A 17,882-nucleotide genomic window follows, 5' to 3' on the forward strand; every position below is an offset into this window, starting at 1 on the left:
CCTCAGCGCCTTCTCCCCACCCGCCAGCTTCCCCCGCATCCCCTTTGCTTTCCTCCGCCTCTGGGGGCCCTCCTCCGTGACCCCTGAATGGCCCCCACTTCCCTCAGATCCACACCTCGCACCTGTCAGTGCCCCGCCCTGTCCTGTCCAGTCCCAGCGGATCGACCGCGCCCGCCCGGGGCCCCTCCCAACCCCAGCGCCGTCCTCCGCGCGGCTCCCACTTGCTGCCCCCCCTCGCCACCACCCTTGCCCCTCGGCTCCCTGGGTCGTCAGAGGTCCCCCCTCTCCTCCTCCCAAGCCCGCAGTTCCCTCCCCTCCCTTCCCTTCCTCCTCTGCTGCTGAGCGACTCTTCCTGCTCGCTTGCTTTCTCACGCAGGCCGTTAAGGTACGTTTGTCTAGGTAGATTCCCAGTGGGTGGCAATGAACCAAAAGGGCCTTCCTCCTCATTTCACAGAAGAGGAATCCCAGTTGAAAATGAGTGAGGTGCTCTAAGTCACAGGTCTGTTGAGGGGTGTCTCTTACTTCCCAGGATCACACTTTCGGATTCAAAAGGAGCTGTTGCTTTTACGGAGCCGAGCCTAAAAGTACTGGCTCCTCCTCAGGCTCCACTGTTTGCATTGATGCCATAAATATTTATTCAGTAAAATTCCTGCTCCTTGGATTTGAAAGTCTAGTGGTGGAAGCAGGTCATAACAAGGAAACAGATAAATGAGCAAGGTAATTTGAGATAGTACTATGAACAAAATAAAATACAATGTGTGGAGGGAGGCTGTCTTAGATTGGGTGGTTAGTAAAGCTTTGAAGAAATGGCATTTGCTCTTAGCACTGAATGGGAAGGTGGAGGGAGAGGGACAAAGTCAAGGGGAAAAGGCCCTAACATGGAATGTTTGTCATGTTCCAGGACTAGAAACACAAGACAAAAATTTCCTACCTATTTCCTCTGTAAAATAGGCATGGAAGATTAGTATGGAGTTGTTAAAATAATGTGTGTAATGCCAGCTACAGGGTTAGTGTTCAATGTTACATTAAAGTCATCCACTATTATTATCGTTTCTTTGTGGAAGGTCACTGTGCTAAGGCAGAGAGAAGGCTCTGTGAAAATAAACAGTTCCATCCTCTTCAGAAGTTGCCGAATGAGTGGCCCAAAACTGCTTTCGATTTAAAAGATAGAAATTATTTCAGAGTGAGGTGGTAAGGGAAATCTTGCTCCCCAGTGAATCTGAGCTGGGTGAGTGGATGGGGGGATTTAATAGGTAGACAGTGCTGTACTTGGAAAGAAATTTAGTAGCTCGTACATATTTATTACTAAGAAAGAAAGAATGAAAATAAATGAATTAAGCATTCAACTCATACAGTTAGAAAAAAGACATCAGAATAACCCATGGAAAGCAGAGGAAGGGATTAAGTAAAGAAAAAGAACATAAATGAAAGGATCAGAGAACTTAAGAAACAGAACTAACAAAAAAATGAAAAGGTCTGGACAAGTACAAGTTACGAAACACTAGAGAACTAGGTGCATAGAGAGTCCTTCTAATCTCCAAAGCTGGGAACATTTGAGGGTTTAGCTGCAAAAGAAACCTGAAAGGAAATCCTGGGGATATTTGGCTTAGAAAGAAAACAAACAAAATAGCGGAGGAATCATCCCATCATTGGGGAGGAAAAGCTGAGTGTTGTGGTCACATCACCAGGCCCCACAAAATGCCAACTAACTGCAGGTTTGCTAAAGTTTGTGGATTATGAATGAGGAATGAATAAGTAACTGCCAAACTGAGAAATCTCCTGGCAGCTGGGCTTAGCACAGTCATTTGGCCATGCACACACATTTGTATGGGCTGGTTCTTCACCCTTGAACTTGCCTCAGTGGTAAAGACACTGAGCTCAAATAATACATTAATACAACAGAAAGTGTGAGTCAAAAAGAGATTTAAAAATGCTTGTATGTTGGGGCTTGCCCTCTAGGACTCCTGAAGAGGCCAGATCCAAAGAAGTCTGAGAGAAGACCATGTGGAGAGAGGGCCAGCGATCTGAGTCGGTCCAGCCATTGCAGCTGAGCTGCCAGTTGTAGCCACAGGACTGAACCCAGGGGTAGGTGGATTAGAGAGTGGAGAAAGAATTTCTCCCTGAGCTACTAGAAAAATAGAACTGTCATTACCTGAGATTGGAAAAACTATAGGAGAAACAGGTTTGGGGAGAATATCAGTGTTGTTTTGGGTAAGTTAAGTTGGAGATGCCTTTGGGACATCCACAGGAATTGATAAGGAAGCAGTTAGATGTACAAATTTTGACTACATAGTAGAGGTCCAGGCTGGAGATATAAAATCTGGGAAGTTGTTGATACATTTAAATTCATGAGCTAGTACAAAGTCACTTAGGGAGTGAGTTTAGACTAGAGGAGAAGAGGTCTGAAATCTGAGTTCTGGGGTTCGCCAGCATTTTGGGATGAGGAGGAAACACTGAAGGAGCCTGAGAGGAGAGGCAAGTTAATTAGGAAGAAAACAGGTGAGTGCAGTATCTTGGAAGTCGATGGAATGTGTTTCAAGAAGGAGGGAGTGATTAAATGAGTCAGATTCTGCTGATAGGACTGAGAACTGACTGAAATTATTTCTAAGTGTTAAAAAAAAGAGATTGTTTTTCATTTACAATGTGTAAATGAAAATATCAGAGGATAGTTTTGCCAAGAATCCCATAGCTATTCAACAACTGAATTAGTAATTTCAAAAAATGTTAGGTGAAATATAGAAAATGCTTTCTCTGAGAGGGAATTCTGGGAGTAGAATTCAAACTGTCCAGAACAAGGATGTTAGAGAAAAAAGAAAGAGAAGATCTAGACGAAAGTAGGGGAAGAGAACAGAGGAGGCACAAAGAAATGAAAATAAAGGGCTCTGTTTAACAGCCCTTGAAAGAGCCATATGAAAAGATGTTCAATCATACTTATGACAGAGGAAATGCAAATTAAAACTATAGTGAGATACTATTTCTCAACTATTATATTGGCAAAAATCTAAGTTTGACAACGTAATGTGTTGACAAGGTAGTGAGGAAACAGGCATTCATATTTTGCTAGTGGGAATACAAAAATGGTACAATCCATGGAGAGAGAGATTTGGCAATATATAGCAAAATTTCATATACGTGCACTTGTCAATCCAGAAATTCCATTTCTAAGAATCTAACCTAAAGATACACTAGCAAAAATACAAAAAGATATATACATAGGGTTGTTCAATGAACACTATTTGTGATAGCAAAAGAGTGGAAACAATCCCAAAGTCCATCAGAATGGTCAAATAAACGAGGATCCACTCACATATTGGTATACTACGCAGCTGTAAAAGCAAATGAGAAATATCTCTATAGAGTGCTATGGCATGATTGCCAGTGAAAAAAAGGCAAGGAGGCAAAGCTGAAGGTTATATACTACCACTTAACCAGAAGGGGGAGGAAGATATGAATATATCTTTATGTTTTAGAAAAATAGAAGGATAAAGTAGAAACAAAGTTTTTAAAAAAATAAAACAAATTAAAATTTTTGTTTTATTTAAACAAACAAAAACTGATTACCTCTAGGGGAAGGAAGGAATGGGGCAGAAGGAAGGAATGGGGCAGAAGGGCAGAAGGAATGGGGCAGATGGAGGTCAGACTTCCCTGACTGTACTTTGGTTTATATGAGTGACTTTGTTAAGTATGTAGCAAGACTTAATTTTTTTTAATGTTTCCAAAAGCAAGCCTTAAAAGTTAAAGGCAGTTTAAAAAAAAAAAAAAGAGTTAAAGGCAAAATGAAACAAATGAACATGGCTGTGTAATGACTTGGTTCTGTCTATTTTTTTTTTTTTTTAATAGTTGAAACAGAAGGAAGGGTCCATGCAAATGCTCCAGTTTTCTTTTTTAATTTTATTTATTTACTTATTTTTGGCTGTGTTGGGTCTTCGTTTCTGTGGGAGGGCTTTCTCCAGTTGCGGCAAGCGGGGGCCACTCCTCATCGCGGTGCGCGGGCCTCTTACTATCGTGGCCTCTCTTGTTGTGGAGCACAGGCTCCAGACGCGCAGGCTCAGTAATTGTGGCTCACGGGCCCAGTTGCTCCGCGGCATGTGGGATCCTCCCAGACCAGGGCTCGAACCTGTGTTCCCTGCATTGGCAGGCAGACTCTCAACCACTGCGCCACCAGGGAAGCCCGGTTCTGTCTATTTTTATAAATTGCTACTGCTCTTTGAATAGCTTGCAGAAATCTGAGTTGCTTCCTTTGCTACTGAGGTAACGCATGTTCTGAAGTTTTATCTTGGAATTTTCTATACCATCTCACATAGCTCACTCTGGCGTTCCTGCCGGGCGACAAATACTGTAACTTGGCCATAGAACATACTTCCTCACCATTTTGTCCTAGCCTGAGGCATTGCTTGTCCTTTGAGACAAAACTACTCCTATCAGAGCACTGACTTCCCTCCAGAGAGGAGACACTGTGTTATTCCCATAATAACGCCTCGTCGGTTCTGAAGTTGTGGTCCATCCAGGGCATTTCTGTCCCAGGACCCAGGGATAGGGTAATCATATGCCCCTGAGGGTAGGCCTCCTCCTTGAAATTCAAGAGTTTTCTGGGTCACAGGATTTGGAGTTGCACACAGCTAAATTTGACTCTCACAAGCTGAGGGACCTTGAGCAAAATAATTAACCTCTCTTAGCTTCAGTTGCCTCATTTATGAAATAGGGGGAGGGTGATATTAATCCTATGGGGTCGTTGTGAGATTTAAATAGGATCGTGTATGTAAAATGCCAGGCATATGCTAGGTGCTGCTTCTCTTCTCCTTGCTCTGCTTCCCTCCTCTTCTTTCCCACCTTCTTTTCATTCAATCTTCCCTCCACCCTTTTCTTCATTAAACAAAATAAATTAGACTAGGAAACTTTTAAGGTTCTTCTCAAACTCTGAGGTCCTTAGAAGTATTGATGAAGTGCAATGCATTCAGATGGGGAGGCTTGGCCGCTAGAATTAGAAATTCAAAGATAAATGTAGTAGAAATGTGGGTGTAGAGGTCAATGGTGATTTTAAGTGAAGAGGCATTTAGGGGTTAAAAGCACAGAGGAATGGGTTTCTTGGTGGAAATACTTTAGTCCCAATAATATTATAAATTGTGCAGATTTGTCCAAGGGAAGAGAGAAGTAGGGAAATAAGGGAAGGACAGAAGGAAAGAGAAAAATTGGAAAGAAAGGAGGAGGTTAAAATTTAAAAGCCAGATAACAAGAAGTGTGGGTGAAAATATGGAGAAATCTGAGTTTTCATGCACTGCTGTTGGAAATATAAAATGATTCAGTCACTTTGGAAAACAGCCTGATAATTCTCAAACAATTAAACATAGAGTTATCATATAACCCAATTTCACTCCTAGGTATACAGTCAAGAAAATGGAAAACATATGTCCACACAAAAACTTGTACATGAATGTTCATAGCAGCATTGTTCATAATAGCCAAAAGGTGGAAGCATTTCAAATGTCCGTTGATGGATGAATGGATAAATGAAATGTAATATATTCATACAATGAAACTTTATTTGGCCATAAAAAGGAATAAAGTACTGATACATGCTGTAACATGGATGAATCTTGAAAACACTATGCTAAGTGAAAGAAGCCACATATTATATAGTTCCATTTATATGTAAGTCCAGAGTAGGGAAATCTATAGAGACAGAAAGTAGATTAGTAGTGTTTGGGGCTGGGGAATATGGGGAACAAGGAGGATAGGGTGGTAATAACTAAAGGGTACAGAGTTTCTTTTTGAGGTACGAAAATGTTCTAAAATGGACTGTAGTGATGGTTGCACACCTTTGTAAATATATTAAAAACCACTGAAGTGTACACTTTAAATGAGTGAATTGTATGATGTGTGAAATATATCTCAATAGCCATTTAAAAAAATCAATCAATATAATTCACCATATTATCAAATTAAAAAGAAAAACCATATGATTATCTCAATAGAGGCAAAAAATCATTTTATAAAGTTCAACACCGATTTATGATTAAAAACTCCGAAAACTAGGAATAGATGGGAACCATCTCAATCTGATAAAGGGCATTTATAAAAAACCTAAGCTAACATCACAGTTAATGGTGAATGTATTCTCCCAAATGTGGGGAACAAGACCAAGATACCTGCTCTCATCGTGTCTCTTTAACAGTGTTCTGGAGCTCCTAGACAGTGCAGTAAAGCAAGGAAGATTGAAAAGGAAGAAACAAAACTGTCTTATTCACAAATGAGCATGTATATAAAAAGTCATAAGGAATCTACAAAAAAGCTACTAGAACTAATGTGTTCTGGATTCAAAGTCAAATACAAAGCAACATTGGTATCTCTACACACTAGAAACAGACAATTGCAAATAAAAAGTTTTTAAGATGCCATTTGTAATAACATCAAAAAATATTTGGGGGTAAATCTAACAAATTGAATACAAGAACTGAATATTGAAAACTCATTTTGGAGAAAAATTATAGAAGATCTAAATAAATGGAAAGACATACTATGTTTATGCATCAAAACACTCAGTTTGGTTACAATCTCAGTTCTCTCCAAATCGTCTATAGATCCAACATAGTCTCAATCACAATCTCAGCAGGTTTTTTTAAAAATAAAAATTAACAAGCTGATTTTAAAATTTGTAGAAATTAAAGGAACCTAGATTAGCCAATACAATTTTGAGAAAGAACAAAAATGGAGAACTTTACCTGATTTCAAGACTTACTATAAGGCTGCAGTATTTAAGACAGTGTGGTGTTGATGTAAAGATAGGTATATGGATCAATGGAACAGAATAGAGTCCAGAAATAGACTCATACATAGGGTCAATTCATTTTTGACAAAGGAGAAAAAGATAGTCTTTTTAACAATGTTGCTGGAATAATAGGATATCCATGTGGAAAAACATGAACTCAATTCTTACCTCATGCCATATGCCATAATTAACTCAGAATGGATCATAGACCTCCATGTAAAAGTTTAAAATGATAAAACTTCTACAAGAAACCTAAGAGAAAATCTTTGTGACTTTTGTTTAGGCAAAGATTTCTTAGATGGGACACAAAAAGCATGAACCATAAAAGAAAAACATTATAAACTGGAGTTTAACCAAAATTAAAAACTTATGCTCTTTGAAAAACAATGTTTAGAGAATGTAAAGGCAAAACATACACTAGGAGAAAATCTTTGCAAAATATATATCTAATAAAAGGCTTGTATCTAAGATATGTAAAGACCTCTTACAAATCAATAATAACAAAACACACAACCTGATAACAAAATGGGCAAAAAATTTGAACAAATACTTCATCAAAGAAGCTATATGATTGAAAAACAGGCATATGAAAAGATGCTTAATATCACTGGTCATCAGGAAAATGTAAAATAAAACCATAATGAGATACCAGTGTATTCTACCAGAATGGCTAAAATTTTAAAAACCAGGTCACACCAAGTATTGAAGACGATTTGGGATAACTACAACTCTCATACATTGCTGATGTGAATACAAAATGGTACAACCACTCTGGAAAAGTTTGGCAGTTTCTTGTAAAGTTAAATGCACACCTACCAAAAAAACCAAGCAGTCTCTCTCCTAGGCATTTACTCAAGAGAAATGTAAACATATTTCCAGCATTAATCTGCCGGGGTGCCGTAACAAAATACCATAGACTGAGCAGCTTAAATATTTATTTTCTTACAGCTCTGAAGGCTGGAATTCCAAGATCTAGGTGTCATTAGGATTGGTGTCTGGTGAGAGCTCTCTTCCTGGGCTGCAGATGGCCACTTTCTCACTGCATCCTCACATGGCCTCTTTTCTGTGTGTGCATGCCATCATAACGGATGTGACATGTTGATTTTTTTTACTTTTCTGTTTCATTTGAAAAAAATTTTAATGAGCATATATAATTTTTACCCCAAAAAAATCACCTTAAAAAAACCCCCAACAAATCCCATCTAATACATCACCTTAAAAAAAAAAAAAGGCTTCCCTGGTGGCGCAGTGGTTGAGAATCTGCCTGCTAATGCAGGGGACACGGGTTCGAGCCGTGGTCTGGGAAGATCCCACATGCCATGGAGCAACTAGGCCCGTGAGCCACAACTACTGAGCCTGCGCTCCACAACAGAGGCCATGATAGTGAGAGGCCCGCGCACCGCGATGAAGAGTGGCCCCTGCTTGCCGCAACTAGAGAAAGCCCTCGCACAGAAACGAAGACCCAACACAGCCAAAAATTAAAAAAAAAAAAAAAAAAAAAAAAAGACAGGGCTTCCCTGGTGGCACAGTGGTTAAGAATCCTCCTGCCAATGCAGGGGACATGGGTTCGAGCCCTGGTCCGGGAAGATCCCACATGCCACGGAGCAACTAAGCCTGTGAGCCACAACTACTGAAGCCTGCGTGCCTAGAGCCCATGCTCCACAGCAAGAGAAGCCACCGCAATGAGAAGCCTGCACACCGCAACCAAGAGTAGCCCCCGCTTGCCGCAGCTAGAGAAACAGAGAAAGCCTGCGCACAGCAACAAAGACCCAACGCAGCCAAAAATAAATAAATAAATAAATAAATTTATTTAAAAAAAAAAGACAGTGGATTTTCTTCAGCTTTTTAAAACTTTATTGAAGTATAATTGATGACATCACGCTTTTATTATTCATGAATTAGATTCATTTTAATCCAATTAGCATTTACTGGTGTTCTAGGAATGCAGCAGCAGTGAACGCAGCAAAATCTCTATACTCAAGGAGTTTTCCTTCCAGTATGTGGAAGGGAACGAGGATAGTAATGAGTACTGTGAAAAAAATAAAGAATAATAATAATAAAGCAAAGGAAAATTTAAATCTGCAGGGAATTATTTTAAATATCACTATCTCTTCAGTGAATATTTGCAATATCTGCCTCATCAAATACTCTCTACAACAGAATGAAGTGACAGAGAATGAAGTGCAAAGTAGAAGAGCTGGGTCCTAGTCCTGCCTCAGTCACTCATTAGCTCTGTAAACTTCAGCAAGTACTTGACCTTTCTGCGCCTCACTCTCAACAGTAAAATGGAGATCACGCCTGTCACAGAGAGGTGGTGAGGCTCTTACTTAGGATCTTAGTGATGTGGGCACGTTTTATCATTATGTAAACAAAGGCTCTGTCTCCAAATTACCTCTTTAGGCAAAGCTTGTGATTTGAAATTGAAATTCTCTTTATTCCCTACCACCCCCATTTTCGAATCAAGGTTTTAAAGATTGCTATTAAAAGACAAACGTCTTTTAAGATAGCACATTAAGATACTATCACCTAAAATATATTTATTATAAAACATATTTATTAAAAAATAACTTTTTAAAAGTTAGTTATTCAAGTTAGTCTAAGCAGCAGAACTGTGATGCGTCAGGGCACAGTGAGATTGGGGTTTGGATATGGTGGGAAGTCCTTCAAGAACAACCTGGTTCCTGGCTCTTGGTGCTTTTAAAGAAAACCCCTAGACAGAAAGGTGAGTGGAAGGACCCTCAAGAGAAACCCTGACCATCTTTGCAGTTTTGCCTTGGGCTTGTGGTTCACTTGTCTGGAGAACAACGCAGAATAGGTGGATAAGCAGGTGACGACTATCTCTCAGCAAGCACTAATTGTTGAGCTAAAAAGACACGAGATTAACTCTGTCAGAATCGAATCTGTCCTAAACATCTCACAAATTTCCTCCAGGAAAGGCCCACAGTGATGAATGGAGCTCTGCAGTGGGGTAAGAAATTATCACAGGTCAGGTGGAGAATTCTAAGCTGCTCTGAAGATCCTGTGCCCAGACTAAGCCAAATTGAGGGATGGGAGAGTGGTGATGAGGAGGAAAGTTGTAAAGCAACTGATGATGGGAACCTGAGATAGGGGAAACCTGTAATGCCTGAGGCCCCAAATCCCCGCTGTGGATGAAGGCTGCCCCTCAGTCATGTGTTGCAGTTCCTGAGACGCACAGAAGGAGGCGCCATTCCTGAATTATTCCTCCTGCTCCAACCCCCCAGTAATGAAGCTCCTAGTGATAGGACTTATCACTTATATTTCATTTTACAGTTTTGTGAGCACTTTCTCATTTGGTCCTTATAACTAGATGATAATTAGAGGCTGGTTCTATTATCCCCATTTTACAGATGGAAAACTGAGAGTCAGCCATTTTAAGTGAATATTCAATGTCAGACAATTAGGAGGCAGAGCTAGTCTTTCAACTCCTGAGCCAGTGCCCTTCCCACTCTGCTGTCTAGAGTAAAGCAGGATTGTCAAATACAACTGAGAAATGGAGTTGTATTTTTTTTTATTCTTTTTTTAAAAATTTTATTTATTTATTTTTTTATTTTTGGCTGTGTCGGGTCTTCGTTGCTCTGTGTGGGCTTTCTCTAGTCATGGCGAGCAGGGGCTACTCTTCGTTGTGGTGCGCGGGCTTCTCATTGTGGTGGCTTCTCTTGTTGTGGAGCACAGGCTCTAGGCACACAGGCTTCAGTAGTTGTGGCACGTGGGCCCAGTAGTTGTGGCTCATGGGGTCTAGAGCGCAGGCTCAGTAGTTGTGGCGCACGGGCTTAGTTGCTGCATGGCATGTGGGCAAATGGATTGTCAAATACAAGAGCTCCTGACAAGGGGAAAGAAGACCCACTCTAGTAGCCAACCTATGCAGAGAATGGCTTTGGGAACAGTGCTGCTCTTAGGAGAGTTGGAGGTCAAGTTGAGCTCACCCCCAGGTTTCAAACATACAGTTAAATTTAGCTTTGTTGGTTCATTCTGTGGTCAGGGCCATGAGTTGAGCTTGGTCAAGGGGAAGGAAGGGTATAAGCAGAAGTGGGTTGGGCACCTGCCACTTTTCCGGCTCAGTGCCTCTCTTCTGTGGACATGAAGACACCCAAAGTAACCCCTCGGTGGCTACCACTTGGGAAGCCTCTAAAATGATTACTCTTGACAAAGGCTGAAAAGTCCTGGTATATTGTCAGAGATCTAGGATGCCTAGGTAGCCTCTGCTTGCGAGGAACCTAGTGTAGAGACACAAGAGTCTCTGAAACAGTGTAAAAGTTTGGCCAGAGAATGTTTTCCCACAGCAGTGTATTAGTTCGCAATTGTTACCATAATGCTCTGTAACAACAACACTCATATCTTAGTGACACACAACCAGAAACATTTGTTTTCTTGCTCACAAGTCTACAGGTTGGCTTGGCCCCCTCTGGGTTGAGGCTACTGCCTGGTCTTCATCATTCCAGGCCCAGTGGCTAACAAGGTCATGGCTGGTGAATGGCATAAGCACAAAAGAGCAAGCCAAACCTCACAAGCACCTTTAAAGCCTCTGCTTGTGTCACAGTGTCACTAATACTGCACTGGCCAGAGCAAGTCATGGATGCCAAACAGGGGGATGTACTCTAGCCTAGCGCAAAGTCCTTTAGCAAAGGACGTGGATGTAAAATTCTAAAACATGGAGGGAATGAAGCATTGGGAGCAATGACCCAATGTTACCACAATTAGTAATCTGGCAATAAACATTATTATGAATAATACATAAAAAGTAATAAAACAATAGGTAACATCTATTGAGTCTTATTAAGTGTTGGGCACTTTTGTTAAGTACCTTGCATGTATTAACTCATTTAATCCTCACAACAACCCTATGAGGTAGATACTAATACGATCTGTATTTTACAGACGAAACAACCAAGGCATAGTGGGGTTAAGGAAGAATTAAGATCACACAGTAAACGGCAGAGGAGGGCAGTGACAATTATGTTAGAAAGGGACACTGTCCATTTCCTCTCTCCCTTTTGTGTCTCTCCTACTCTTCCCTGCCCCTCCCCAGCCCTGTCCCTCCCTTTGTGTGCCTTGTCTTGGGAAATGACATCTGGTCACCCAGACCAGAACCCTTAGTGTCATCCTTGGACCCCTCTCTCTTGCTCCCTGCCCCGTGTGTCAGCCATTAGGTTCTACTGTCTGTACCTTCTTAACTCCTCCCTATCTGCTCCCTCCTCTTCATCCTCTGCCATTGCTTCCACTCACAGCCCTGCCACTTCTTTCCCAAGGGATGCCCTGCTTTTAGTCCTGCACCCTGAGTTTGCTGCCAGAGGGATTTTTGCAAAATGCAGATCTGGCCAGGTCATTCTCCTGCTTAAAAAGTGTCTGTATTCCCTGGAGCTTTTAGGATAAAGTTAGCCTAGTATTCCAGGCCTTTCATTTTCTGACACTCTGCCACACTTCAGACTAGCTTCCCATGCTACCTGCAGTCCCGTGAAGTTTCATGACCTTTTGCCTTTGCATATGCTGCAGCCTCTGCCTGGATCCTCTGCTCCCCTTCTTCACCTCATCAACTCCTATGTATCTAGAGTCTTACCTTTTGGGAAGCCTTCTCCAGTCTATTCCCTATGCTGATTAGACATCTTTTCTCTGTGCCTCCAGTAGACCCTGCCATAGCATGTGGCATTTACCAGGCTACATTTCAATATTAGATTCCACTGTCTGCTTCTCCATCTTTAGTTTTTCTCAGAATATAATTCGTGGACCCCCTGCTTCAGAATCACCTGGGAAGTTTGTTGAAAATTCAGGTTCCTGGGACCTGTCTCGGTCCCACCAACTCAAAATCTTCACAGGGTAGAGCCCAGGAGTCTGCATTTAGAAATTTCCTGAGAAGATTCTGACTTGTGCCAGGATCCTGACCACACTAGACAAAACAGCGGCCATGCTTTCTTGTACTTCTAGCATCTAGCATAGTGCCTGGCACAAAGTAGGCACACAATGAATGTGTTCCTAATGAATGAGTGAAATGGGCAGCACTGGTCAAGGCCACACAAATATAAAGCGAATATTCGGCTACTGCGATTCCAGATACCAGCAGATGGCGCTGTGACGACATATATGCTTTTACGCCGGGGGAGGGGAGGAGGAAGATGGGAAATTTTGTTTTACAGGAATTCAACACTAGACTGCTGAGTAATTGAATTTATTTTTTCCTACCCAGTTTGTCTACCATTGTCCCACTTGCATGAATAAATTGCTTTCTGAAGGCATGAAGACTTAGACAAGAAAAACAAGTGGAAAGAGGCTGGTCACAGAAAGCTGAGCAGGTAATGAAAGAGAAGGGAAAGATATTCTAATTACCCCTTTTCCATCCTCCTGATGGAAAGCTGCTCCCAGCGAGCGCTAAATGTTGTGAAATTACCCAAAGCATTCAAAAGAATAAGCCATTTCAGTAAGAGGGTGGAGCCATCCTGTAATTCTGTTAGTCATCCACTTTTCCTTTACAGACTGTCAAATGCCTATGTGACTAACCTTTTAAAGTCGTTTGCTTTGCAATGCAACGTCTGAAAGCCTGAGTCTTCCTCCTGGGCTGAATACTTGATTCTCCCGAGGTGTTGGAAGTGAGCCTCACAGTCTAGAAGCCAGGGGCCCCATAGCCCACTCTTGCTCCCCCTTCCAGCCTCCCCTCTCGACCCCCAGGGGCATCCACGTGCACAGAACTGATAGGGCTGGCGTGGGGCCCTGGGAAGACTATCAGGCAGGGCCAGAGCTAGAGGCTGAGCTGTTTTCCTCCCAGCACGGAGCTTTCCGCCGGGGGCCCTCGGCAGGGAGGGGGGCGGGGTAGGGGCTTCTGCCCGAGGCCCTCGTCAGGGAGGACGGCTGGGGAGGGGCTTCCCTGCGCTCTGCAAAGGGAGGGGAGCAGTAGACACAATGATAGACGCAAAGACGGAGAAGCAAAACCCCTGCCCTCAGCGCAGTCTCAGTCTTATTAGGAAGGCACAATTTAAAGGCATCACAGTAATTTCGACACGGTGGAAAGAACTTTCAAGTTCTGAGCGACCCAGCATAAACTAGATGGAAGTGCTTAAAAGGAATGAGAGGAGATACAGTTTCCCTTTCTCTTTCTTTTTACTCCTTGAACTGTCAAGTTCAAAACTCATTAGGTGGGGAGCCAAGCAAGTTGGGACTTCCTGGCCGGCTCCTGGTCACAGCAGCAGGTGGGAGCATCCTCCCAGATCCCCCACATGGGTTTGGTTGTCCTCATGATGAGGGGTAGGCCCACAGCCACCTTTGGATGGGGCCAGTGGGCGGGAGGTTGGAGAGCACCAAGAAGGAGAGTGTCAGGTGGCAGATGTTCTTGTCTTTGTCCAGTGTCCTCCCAAAGCGGGAGGAAGGGCATGTCTGGGCCCAAGGGAGCTGTCCCCTGGAAGCAGGAGAGCCAAGTCTGCCCCAGCTGTGGACAGCACCGATGGTCTCTGGCCAGAGTGAGCCCTGGGCCTCAGGGAACATGTTTTACAGATTTTGGGCAGCCTGAGTGGTAAACGCAGCAGCACTACCAGTAATCTTTCTCTCCAGGAAGTCCAGGGCCTTGCCCTGGTGGCTGAGTTGAGAGTAAGCAGCTGGGGGCAGGTTCCAGGGGCCGCACAACACAACACGTGATGCATCAAGGGAGGCAGATCTGGCTCATGTTGTCCAGAGAGGGCTGCCTGGAGGAGGGCAGGAGGCCAGCCAGCCAGAGGCCCTATCCACACTGGCCAACGATGCCAGGACTCAGCCTCAGGATGGCCGTGGACCAGTGAGGGGCTGACGTTGACTCTCTCTGCTCATAGCAGGGAGAGCACACCCTCCAGATCAGAGAGAGGAAGATAATCTTCCTCCTAATCAACAGGGAATTGTGGAGAGCAATGCTTCCTCCTGGAAGGGATCCTACCCTTGGAAGGTTGGGAGGGAGGAGCTCCCCTTCTATTCCACAGGCAGTCTAGAGAGGGTGGCCCTGCTGGATGTGGGAGCCTTTGGAGAAATCTCCTTGCCTTAAGCCAGGGGAGGGTTAGGAGCAGGTGCTGCAGGGGAAGAACTTTGACCAGATTCTTCCTGTACTGGAGGCTGTAGAAGAGAAACTCACCACTCTGTCAAAGCTGCCCTGGGCTGGGTCCCCAGCTGGGATAAGGGTCAGCCACTGGCTGCCCAGAGGATTGGGTTCTGTCTGGGAGAGCTGGGTTTAAGGGATGGGGTCACAGGAGCCTGTTGCCCGGTGGCTGTTACTATTGTGATCCTAGGGCTGGTTCTTAGATGGTTGAGTAGCTCAGAACTGGTACCACCATCTGCCAAATTGTTTAAACCAGAGAGCTAGACATGATCTTTGATTCAGACCTTCCCTTTCATATCAAATCTATTAGCAAGTCCTATCATTTCTACTTCTTAATCTGTACTATGACCACTTCCCTCTCTCTCCACTGCCACCACAATAATCCAAACCATTGTCATCTGCTGCCCAGACCATGGGAGGAGTCTCTTTGTTGGTCTCCCCACTTCCTCTTTCAGCAACCCCCTGCCCCCAGTCAGTAGACCCTCCCTGTGATTCTTGGGCGCCCTGGTCATTTCCTTCAGAGCATCCGTCACAAGTTGCACGCTTATCTTGTCATGCACTTTATTGTCTGTCTCCCCCACTAGATGCAGCACCAGGGGGCAGGGAATCTTGTCTGTTAAATGCATCCTTGTATCCTTTCTGCCTCGCACAATGCCTGGCACAGAGTGAATAGTTTTAAAATGAATGACATTAGGTCAAATAGTTTAGATTTTAGTCAATAAACAATGAGGAGCTATCACACAGTTCAGAAAAAGGACCGATAAAACATAAGGACGTGTTGGGGGAATAATGGAGGCAGCTGGATGGACATTAACTTGAACCCTCTTACTAACATGTTTCCTGTTGATGAGGCCTAGTGTGGTGTCAAGATAGAATTCTAGACAGTTTAAAGGAGAGTTCTTTTTTTCCCCCAGTTTTATTGAGAAATAATTGACACACATCACTGTACAAGTTTAAGGTGTACAGCATGATAGTTTTATTTACATATGTTGTGAAATGATAACTAAAATAGGTTTGGCTAACACCCATCTTCTAATAAAGATACAATTTAAAAAAGAAGAAAAGAATAAAGGAAAGGGGCTTCCTTGGTGGCGCAGTGGTTAAGAATCTGCCTGCCAACGCAGGGGACATGGGTTCGAGCCCTGGTCCGGGAAGATCCCACATGCTGTGGAGCAAATAAGCCTGTGCGCCACAACTACTGAGCCCATGTGCCACAACTATTGAAGCCTGTGTGCCTCGAGTCCGTGCTCTTCAACAAGAGAAGCCACCGCAGTGAGAAGCCCACGCACTGCAACAAAGAGTAGCCCCCACTCTCTGCAACTAGAGAAAAGCCCACGCGCAGCAGGAAGAACCAACACAGCCAATAAATACATAAATAAATTTATTAAAAAAAAAAAGAATAAAGGAAAAACTTTTTCTTCTTGTGATGAGATAAAGGGAGAATTTCTATCTTTGTGAATATGTTGGGAAGAAGAGAGAGAGGCATTGATGCTGTAAGTCTGGTGAACCAGAAAAATAACATTACTTCATCTCTTAAAAAGAAAAAGGATGGGACTTCCCTGGTGGCGCAGAGGTTAAGAATCCGCCTGCCAATGCAGGGGACATAGTTTCGAGCTCTGATCTGGGAAGATCCCACATGCCGCGGAGCAACTAAGCCCGTGCACCACAACTACTGAGCCTGCACTCTAGAGCCCGTGAGCCACAACTACTGAGCCCACGTGCCACAACTACTGAAGCCTGTGCACCTAGAGCCCATGCTCTGCAACAAGAGAAGCTATCACAATGAGAAGCCCCGCGCACGGCAACGAAGAGTAGCCCCTGCTTGCCGCAACTAGAGAAAGCCCGCGTGCAGCAACGCAGACCCAATGCAGCCTTAATAAATTAAATTTATTAATTTTAATAAATTAATTAATTAATTTTTAAAAAAGAAAGAAAAACGATGGCATGACTGGAAAAAAACCTCAGATTTGAGTGGAAGAGTTCAGTTTTTAGACATGTTGAGTTTGAAATGACTATAAGTATTTCTTATGGGCTATTGAAAACAACCAAACTGGGAAACTTCTTTGACAATTTCGTCAGCCTTGAAGTAGTCATCGGGTTTATTAAATTAAGGAATTACAATAAATTCTTTAATTCTAGCAGAAAGGAGAGTTAAAACTTGAAAATTATGAATCCTGTGTTAAAGGACACAAATAATTTTGTGCCATAATTTTGTTACATAAAACATGACCATTAATAGGTATGCTGTTGTCTCTTGAATGTGGAAAGGTTTTATTGTATGAGTACCTGTCACATATGATTTACCCTCTACTTATGTATATTTTTTCGTGTTTTCCAATTTTTTTGACAATGTATAGTATTTTATAAATCAGGAAAAATGTAGGAAACATTTTTTTAACTAAAAAATAAAGACTCACTATATCTACTTCTGAATGAATATCTTTGGGGTGAGCACTTGCCTTTACACACCAAACATACGTAAATACAGAAGTTACTAAATGTTCCCAGAACTCACTGGAGATTTCCCTCCAAGAAGTACACACATGTTGATGTTTCTTGGAATTCCCTGCAGCTGGTTTCCCGTCTCTGGTTTTAGACAGCTTTGGTCCCCAAAATCAATGGGCTGGAATTATGCAATAAGCCCATTGTTCCAGTACTTCTCCCTGAAGGCAAAATTCAGGGATTTGTCCTTTTTTTATTATTCTAGTCCCAGACCTAACTACTAGCTCTTCTACTCTGTGTGGTTTTGATCTCTTAGAGGATTGTCACAACAAAAGTGTCTTTTACGGGTTTTACTATGGGAGGGCTTCCAATCCTGCAGCTAGCAGCTTGGGAAGGTGGCAGTGGGGAGTGGGGAGGAGCGGGCAGGGGAAATGAGTAGAGACTAGTGCGTGTCAAATTCAGAGTCCTCCTGGTTATTAGACTGAAGAATGGTCCAGAGGTGAGGGACTGGGAAAGAGAATGGTCTGGAAATAAAGACATTGAGGAACAGTGCAAATGAGCTATTAACTGCTGCAGTGTTGTAATAGCAAAACCCTGGAAATTGTTGTG

The 17,882-nt window shown here is 42.9% G+C and overlaps 1 protein-coding gene across 1 annotated transcript in view; it reads left to right on the plus strand.

Annotated features, from left to right (window-relative positions):
• The first annotated feature begins 150 nt into the window (after positions 1–150).
• RCL1 (RNA terminal phosphate cyclase like 1) overlaps positions 151–17,882 on the plus strand; it is an 84,019-nt gene continuing 66,287 nt past the window's right edge. The window contains exon 1 of the mRNA XM_082471075.1: positions 151–385. The gene's annotated coding sequence lies outside the window, so the exon portion shown is untranslated. The remainder of the gene's footprint in view (positions 386–17,882) is intronic.

Source organism: Balaenoptera physalus, assembly GCF_965194825.1.
Source record: "Balaenoptera physalus genome assembly, chromosome: 7".
Lineage (NCBI taxonomy): Eukaryota > Metazoa > Chordata > Mammalia > Artiodactyla > Balaenopteridae > Balaenoptera > Balaenoptera physalus.